The sequence below is a fragment of the Frankliniella occidentalis genome, unplaced genomic scaffold, assembly GCF_000697945.3.
Source record: "Frankliniella occidentalis isolate FOCC.00 unplaced genomic scaffold, Focc_3.1 Scaffold642, whole genome shotgun sequence".
NCBI classification, from domain to species: domain Eukaryota; kingdom Metazoa; phylum Arthropoda; class Insecta; order Thysanoptera; family Thripidae; genus Frankliniella; species Frankliniella occidentalis.
The window spans coordinates 79415-86193 of record NW_026267757.1 but is presented as its reverse complement, the minus strand read 5'-3'; positions in this window follow the sequence as shown (position 1 = coordinate 86193).

The following is a 6779-nucleotide window of genomic DNA, read 5'->3' as shown; positions in this document are numbered from 1 at the left end:
AAGTATCCATCCCCAACAGAAGAAATTATCACCCTTTGGAACCAACTCTTGAAAGAGAGAAATTTATGAAACTGTTCTTAGCCAATCCAGTTCCATGGCAATGGGATGTTTTGAACCCAGGTATAATGCTATGAAGGTCACCATTTCAGTTAGTAAGATAAATGTTGTTTTATTGTAAACAAGTCTGATAGTATCATTGTTTACTGAGAAGTGCACCTGTTGTGTTGGTATGTTTATATTGGATTTGTGGCACCAAAAATTAAAATATGGAAGCAATTGTGAAAAACTCTAAATGTATTCATCAAACATCCAATCAAATCACGTCACAAAATTAAAAAGTGAAAAAAATAAAAGATTTTATAACAACAACAAATAATGCAACTTAAATTAAGATAGTTGTACTTAGCAGTCTTTACACAGCCCCATCCGCAGTCAGAAGGTCCATTATCCGTCTCATGAGTTGCCCCCTATCACCAGCAGGCTTTTTCCTGACGATGTTGCCCACTAAGCTTCCAAAACTAACGAACTCATCCATCTCCCTTTCGAGGATGTGGCGGAGCACAGCTGAGTCGGCATTGTCCTAGGGTTGTTGGGGTTGGGGCTGCTGCTGTCTCACCTGCCACGCTGCAATGTCCGACCGAACCCGTGTGACTTCCCGCTCCGCCAGCCTTCGCTCCTCGACGGCCCTGTTGAGCTCCTGGCGTTCCCTCAATCGCGCCTCCCCTTCTTGCGCTTTGGCGCGAGCTCGTGCGATCCTGTCCTCCTCAGCCGGGTCTAGGTTCTGACGGTTGGCGGGTTGCTGACGGCGCGGGGGGGCATGACCGTCACCGCCACCCTGGTTCGAGGCGATCCGAGGCCCCTTGTTGTTGGCTGTTCTCCCGGGTTTCTGGCTGACGACCCGGCGGTTGACCTGCCGCCGGGCGAGTCCATCAATGTGGCCGCGGCCGCCGCCCTGTACGACGAGACCGTCACCGTGGCCGCCGTCCTGTACGACGAGACCGTCACCGTGGCCGCCGTCCTGTACGACGAGACCGTCACCGTGGCCGCCGTCCTGTCCGAAGAGTCCGTCACCAAGGCCGCCGTCCTGTCCGACGCCCTGCTGGTCGTTGTCCTGGCCGGTGGTCCGGTTGGAATGTCGGAGTGTCACGTTTCCTCGCGAATCGTTTGGTGGGATCAGCGGCACATCAGCTTCCAAAAAGTCGAAAGGGTCGAAAGGGTCAGCATCGTCGTCACGCTCATCTTGGTACTCGTCGATGGTGGATAGCACGGTGTTGTCCATCGCTGCGTGGCCGAGGTTCTTACGCCGAACCCTGCTCCCCGTGGAGCCCACGGATGACGCGTCGGACCGTCGGGAATGATCAGAGCAATCCGAATCTCCGTCGCCTGGTGGAGAGTACCTGTTGGGTGCTTGTCTCTCCCTCGAGCTGGTCCTTGTCTTCCGAGGCGTGCCCCCCGAGGTGTCCTCTCCAGGTCGACGCCCGACGGCTGTCTCTTCCCGCTAGGCCCCGCTCGAGAGCTCCTTGAGTCGGGCGTGAAATCTGCGCACTGAGGGCGACAGCACGAATTCACCGGCGAACTCTCCGGCCGATGCTGCAACTGGTGCTGAAGCTGGTGGTGAAGCTCGAGGGGTCGCCAACTCTCCTTGGCCGTGTACGGAGGAATATTGAATATTACAAATAATATTGGAAATATTGAGCCAATTTTCAAGCTGTGACGTCATAATACTAGAAAAATGTGTAATATCCAGGTAGTATTACCAATAATATGGCTAATATTGGTGTAATATTTGAGGTAATATCAGTCCGTGTACGGAGGAATATCGAAGTTGACGACCCCTCGGTGAAGCTGGTGGTGTGCGCAGCTGGGCGTCGGCCTCCCGCCGCTCGTTGGCCGCATTGACCGCCGCGCAGCAGTCTCCAATTGGCTGCTCTTGGCCATGATCGTGATCGTCACCTGCAGCGTTTCAAAAGATGGTCAGTATTTTTCACAGCCCATCCTCAAATTAAGCATAATGAACATTGCATTGCAAAGCACGAACCTTCTGCAGGAGCTATCGTAAGGCTGGAAACCATACGCAAGCCGCCATCGTCCTCATCTTCCTCCTCGTCGTCGGTGAGGTTCCTGTTGAGCTCGTCCTCTGCTTGCTGTCGCAGGTCCAAGTTGTCGAGGCTGTTCACCGTTGTATTGCTGCGGGAAGCCTTCCCAGCCGTTTTCTTCATTTTTTTTCTGCCTTCGTAGAGGAAGGCGATGGGGTGGCTTGTCGTCAGGTCGCCCTGCTTCTTCTTGCCGCCCTTTGATCCAGTTCTCCTGCTAGCCTCATTTCGGCGGCGCTCAGCCTGGAAATAGCTATCCCTTAATCTCTCAAATTCCTTCTTGCAAAAGAACCCTGCAACAATCAAGGAAACAGGTGACAAACTTCATTAATGTCAATAATACGTCAAAAGGCGAGCGGCGAGCGCCTGGGCGACTTGGACAGGTGAGGGGGTTAAGAACACCGTGAGGGGGTTAAGAACACCACAAACACACGCAGGTTTCAGATTCAGTGCGCGACAACTTGCGTTCTACAAACATCAATCTTAGCATTCAAAGAAATACTTACAAGTCACATCATCCTCAATGAAGTGATCTGAAATCTTCTGCCAGTATACTGTTTTGTCTCGCCTATATCCAGGATGATCAGGATCGTAAAGCACTTTATATATTTAAAGACAAGATGAAGGAGGCCATCCACAGAATAGTTACACTTCACGGTCTCTTCTCCTCCTTCGTTTGGCTCTCGTAGATCTTCATTATCAGACATCCTTCCATCTAAATCGCACAAAAGCAACACAAACCGCGAGCCTCACTCGATCGTACACACACAGGATTCAACTTGAACATAATACCGCACCACATTGTTTGCTTCCACCACCGGCGGATGGCGCCACCGGCGCGTCGTAGCGCGGCGCGGAAAAAGGCGCAGTGGCGTAGCCAGCCAAACATTGCTGTCGTTACTGAAAATGTCCTACGCCAATTTTCTTCAAAAATAACATCAAAAATAAAATTAGACGACTGAAAAAGTATTAACTCTACCCATCCCCCTGCGTAAATACCGCGGCAGAAGTGTCGTGTACTGAACTGAAGTAAACTGACCGGGGCTGACGGGAGCTATTGTGGGACCAGCTTAACAGACACTAGGCGTGACGGACTCAGGGCGTAACATACTCTACACGTGACGGACTTAGGGCGTATCATACTCTAGGCGTGACGGACTCATGGCGTAACAGACTCTACACGTGACGGACCCTTGGCGTGACGGACTCAAGCCATTACAGACTCTTCGTGACGGACTCTAGGCATGACGGAGTCAAATCATAACAAACTCCACGCCTAACGGACCCTAGGCGTGACGGACTCAAGGCATAACAAACTCTAGGCGTGACGGACTCAATGCATCACAGACTCTAGGCGTGACGGACTCTAGGCGTGACGGACTCAAGGAATAACAGACTAAGCGTGACGAACCCTAGACGTGACGGACTCAGGGCATAACAGACTCGAGGCATGACGGACTCAAGGCATAACAAACTCTACGCCTGACGGACCCTAGGCCTGACGGACTTAAGGCATAACAGACTCTGGACGTGACTGACTCTAGGCGTGAAGGACTCAAGAAATAACAGACTCTAGGCGTAACGGACCCTAGGCGTGACGGACTCAAGGCATAACAAATTCTAGGCGTGACGGACTCAAAGCTAAACAGGCTGTAAGCGTGACCAAAGGCGTGACGGACTCAAGGCATAACAGACTCTAGGCGTGACGGACTTAAGGCATAACAGACTCTACACGTGACGGACCCTTGGCGTGACGGACTCAAGCCATGACAGACTCTTGGCGTGAAGGACTCTAGGCGTGACGGAGTCAAGGCATAACAGACTCCACGCCTAACGGACCCTAATCCTGACGGACTTAAGGCTTAACACACTCTAGGCGCGACGGACTGTAGGCGTGACAGAGTTTACGCGTGACGGACTATAGGCGTGACGGACCCAAGCTATAAACACTCTAGGCGTGACGGACATAAGGGGTGCCGAAATCTAGGCACGAGCGAAACGGACTCTATGTGTGACAGACTCAAGGCGTAAAAGCCTCTGCGCATGACGGACTCTAGGCGTGACGGACTCAAGGCATAACAGACTCTAGGCGTGACAGACTCAACGTGTAATACTCTAGGCGTGACGGACTCAGGGCGTAACATACTCTAAGCCGGACTGACCCTAAGTTCGACGGACTCAAGGCGTAACAGAGTCTACGCGTGACGGATTCAGAGCGTAACAGTCTCTACGCGTGACGGACTATAGGCGTGACGGACTCAAGGCATAACAGACCCTAGGCGTGACGGGCTTTAGGCGTGACGGACTCAAGGCAGAACAGACTCTGAGCCTGACGGACCCTAGGCGTGACGGACTCAAGGCATAACAAACTCTAGGCGTGACGGACTCTAGGCGTGACTGACTCAATGCGTAACAGACTCTTAGCGTGACGGACCATAGGCGTGACGGACTCAGGGCATAAGAGACTCGAGGCGTGACGGACTCAAGGCATAACAAACTCTACGCCTGACGGACCCTAGGCCTGACGGACTCAAGGCGTAACACACCCTACACCCATAAAAGCCTAAACTTGATCCAAGTGCATTTTACTTGATACAAGCGCCAAATGCACTTGAATTGATCGAGCCCGGTTGGAGCTTGAAGTAAGCATTCTAGATTGAAATAATCTTGTAAGGCGAAGTTAATAAGAACGCCAGCGCTCGGGGCAACACCGCATGGCGCTTGATATTTCAGAAATGATTTTAAGAACATGGAGCTCGAAGAATTTGAGTTCCGAATGGTATCGATTCTAGAAACCGCATTGACTCGTGCCAGGGTGGATTAACTCGTGCTAAGAACTTCCACACCGACGCAAGTGCAAAAATAGTTTGTGATTGACGCATGTGAGCCGAAAGTAGCCTCGCGAGTCGTCAAGTCGAGGCACGTTGGGGTTGAGGGGTGGCTGTCAAATAAACAATGATAAGGGTAGGTCCTAGCGGTTTTTTCACTTAACATGACCCCCCCAAAGTCGACCCTTGCGAAGTCGGTGGTACCACCCGCAAAGCTGAGCGACACTCCAGTCAGGCTGTAGGGCATTTGTGCTATAAAATTCCAAGATGGCGGAGGACGATTTTTGTCAACTATCAGTTTTTTCTATTTATTTCGTCCCTGAATGAAATTTTTTAGTGGGGTTTTAACTGGGTGAGTTCGTAGACGCCTCTTTACACCTCTCCTGTACCGTCGACGACTCCTGTAGATGTCGTTACGGCGCAAGTAACGTTTAAACCTACCTCTTATCTATCGAGCCCCACTAACCTGAATTCAAGGCCACCACAAATCAAGTAAATTGCTGTACTTGAAACAAGAATACGCTTTTTTGGGTGCATAGGTTCGGCAAGGCCTAGATGGGGTGTCCAACACTCTGGACACCAGGTGGGAGAGGGCAGAGGTGTGGGTCACCACTGCCGTCGAGTTCTCCACCACTGTCCCTTGTGGACGGGGTACATCACACAAAGATACAGATAGTGGCAAATCGTTCGCACGCGATGCCGCTTTGCACACGGCTGTAGTGGATCTCTAAATGTTTGACTAAAAGTTAGGATGACCACGTGGCCAAGTTGACTAGAAAGAGATCAGAGATCCAAGCTACGACTAGAATCTGATGTGAGTCTGTGCATGATGAGTGTGACTAGAATTAATTGCTTGCTTTGCCAGGAGTGCGTTATTCAGGAAATGTGGATAAAGGTAAAACACAAGGTTACACTTTGAGCACTGAATTATAATGTTAACTTACTTGGCACAGAAGTACAGTGATACAGCCGAGGTGGTCTGCTGAGGGGTCGATGTGTACACTTCTAACTGGATGATGCGAATGAGAGCGAGCGTAGGGCTCCAGGACCGGACCTGGGGCCCTGCCGGCGCGCCGCTCCGTCGAGCGCGCCGAGCCGAGCGCCACCCGAGGGGTGCCGAGACACGCCTCGCATCGGGCGCCGCTACTGCATCGCTCGCGGCCGAACGTGAGACTCCAGCGACAAAACGCACGCGCGGGGTATTGACACGGCCGCGCGGCAAAGAAAGTGATTTTACGGTTAATTTAAGTTAGTTACACTGCGTTGTTGGCTTGCCAACACGGCTACGTATGGCCCAATTAAAGGATTTGACCCGCAGAGGCAACAAAAATTTCCCTTAGGGAAAATTTTACAGGCCTTCAAAATTACCATTGCGCCTTACGGGAGGTCCGGGTAGGCAACCCGTCGCACACTCACCGCGTTTTCGCGCCTTCGGCGCCTTTAAAAGCCAATATCTCGGCCAAAAATGCATATTTTTGGATAGACTTTTTTTTCATTTGAAAGAGGATGTTTCAAGGAACATTTCTAGCTGCCGAACGCGACTCTAAGTATCATAGATCGGACGGGAAGTGGAGCCAAAGATGAAATATCGTGCTATATTATAAACGACATAGTTGCGTTCAAGGGCCCTGGAACCACCCTGCAATGGCACCTGGACTCGTAAACAGTGTTGGATCCAGAGTAGAAAAGCCTGGGGAACACGCTCATGCCAAAATATTTGCGATTGCTGCGGCAGAACATCGAGTAATTGAAGTTCAAAGTGACAGAAACGGCCGCCAGGCTCGCGCCGGCCGGGCGGCCCGGTAGCGGCCGCGGTACGCCAAAGCAAAGCTGCAAATTGTGATGAAAGCAAGGCACT